Here is a 2,313-nt window from a genome sequence, read left to right as displayed (position 1 = left end):
CCGGGACCTACCTGCAATCACCCTGGAACTCTGGCTGGGCATGGGGATGCGGTTTGCTCCCGCTGACCCCCTTCCACCCCACCGGGACCTACCTGCAATCACCCTGGAACTCTGGCTGGGCATGGGGATGCAAGTTGCTCCCGCTGACCCCCTTCCACCCCACCGGGACCTACCTGCAATCACTCTGGAACTCTGGCTGGGCATAGGGACACAGGTTGGTCCCGCTGCCCCCCCTTCCACCCCACCGGGACCTACCTGCAATCACCCTGGAACTCTGGCTGGGCATGGGGATGCGGTTTGCTCCCGCTGACCCCCTTCCACCCCACCGGGACCTACCTGCAATCACTCTGGAACTCTGGCTGGGCATAGGGACACAGGTTGGTCCCGCTGCCCCCCCTTCCACCCCACCGGGACCTACCAGCAATCACCCTGGTTCTCTGGCTGGGCATGGGGATGCAAGTTGCTCCCGCTGACCCCCTTCCACCCCACCGGGACCTACCTGCAATCACTCTGGAACTCTGGCTGGGCATAGGGACACAGGTTGGTCCCGCTGCCCCCCCTTCCACCCCACCGGGACCTACCTGCAATCACCCTGGAACTCTGGCTGGGCATGGGGATGCAAGTTGCTCCCGCTGACCCCCTTCCACCCCACCGGGACCTACCTGCAATCACTCTGGTACTCTGGCTGGGCATAGGGACACAGGTTGGTCCCGCTGCCCCCCCTTCCACCCCACCGGGACCTACCTGCAATCACTCTGGAACTCTGGCTGGGCATAGGGACACAGGTTGGTCCCGCTGCCCCCCCTTCCACCCCACCGGGACCTACCTGCAATCACCCTGGAACTCTGGCTGGGCATGGGGATGCGGTTTGCTCCCGCTGACCCCCTTCCACCCCACGGGACCTACCTGATATCACCCTGGAACTCTGGCTGGGCATGGGGATGCAAGTTGCTCCCGCTGACCCCCTTCCACCCCACCGGGACCTACCTGCAATCACTCTGGAACTCTGGCTGGGCATAGGGACACAGGTTGGTCCCGCTGCCCCCCCTTCCACCCCACCGGGACCTACCTGCAATCACCCTGGAACTCTGGCTGGGCATGGGGATGCGGTTTGCTCCCGCTGACCCCCTTCCACCCCACCGGGACCTACCTGATATCACCCTGGAACTCTGGCTGGGCATGGGGATGCAAGTTGCTCCCGCTGACCCCCTTCCACCCCACCGGGACCTACCTGCAATCACTCTGGAACTCTGGCTGGGCATAGGGACACAGGTTGGTCCCGCTGCCCCCCCTTCCACCCCACCTGGACCTACCTGCAATCACCCTGGAACTCTGGCTGGGCATGGGGATGCGGTTTGCTCCCGCTGACCCCCTTCCACCCCACCGGGACCTACCTGCAATCACTCTGGAACTCTGGCTGGGCATAGGGACACAGGTTGGTCCCGCTGCCCCCCCTTCCACCCCACCGGGACCTACCACCAGTCACCCTGGAACTCTGGCTGGGCATGGGGATGCAGGTTGCTCCCGCTGCCCCCCTTCCACCCCACCGGGACATACCTGCAATCATCCTGGAACTCTGGATGGGCATGGGGATGCAAGTTGCTCCCGCTGCCCCCCCACCGGGACCTACCTGCAATCACCCTGGAACTCTGTCTGGGCATGGAGATGCAGGTTGCTCCCGCTGCTCCCCTTCCACCCCACCGGGACCTACCACCAATCACCCTGGAACTCTGGCTGGGCATAGGGATGTAGGTTGCTCCCGCTGCCCCCCCACCGGGACCTACCACCAATCACCCTGGAACTCTGGCTGGGCATGAGGATGCAGGTTGCTCCCGCTGCCCCCCACCGGGACCTACCACCAATCACCCTGGAGCTCTGGCTGGGCATAGGGATGCAGGTTGCTCCCGCTGCCCCCCCACCGGGACCTACCACCAATCACCCTGGAACTCTGGCTGGGCATGGGGATGTAGGTTTCTCCCGCTGCCCCCCCCACCGGGACCTACCACCAATCACCCTGGAACTCTGTCTGGGCATAGGGACACAGGTTGGTCCCGCTGCCCCCCCTTCCACCCCACCGGGACCTACCTGCAATCACCCTGGAACTCTGGCTGGGCATGGGGATGCGGTTTGCTCCCGCTGACCCCCTTCCACCCCACCGGGACCTACCTGCAATCACCCTGGAACTCTGGCTGGGCATAGGGATGCAGGTTGCTCCCGCTGCCCCCCCACCGGGACCTACCACCAATCACCCTGGAACTCTGGCTGGGCATGGGGATGTAGGTTTCTCCCGCTGCCCCCCCACCGGGACCTACC

This window comes from Rhinoderma darwinii, chromosome 3, assembly GCF_050947455.1.
Source record: "Rhinoderma darwinii isolate aRhiDar2 chromosome 3, aRhiDar2.hap1, whole genome shotgun sequence".
Lineage (NCBI taxonomy): Eukaryota > Metazoa > Chordata > Amphibia > Anura > Rhinodermatidae > Rhinoderma > Rhinoderma darwinii.
This window is presented reverse-complemented; position numbering follows the sequence as displayed.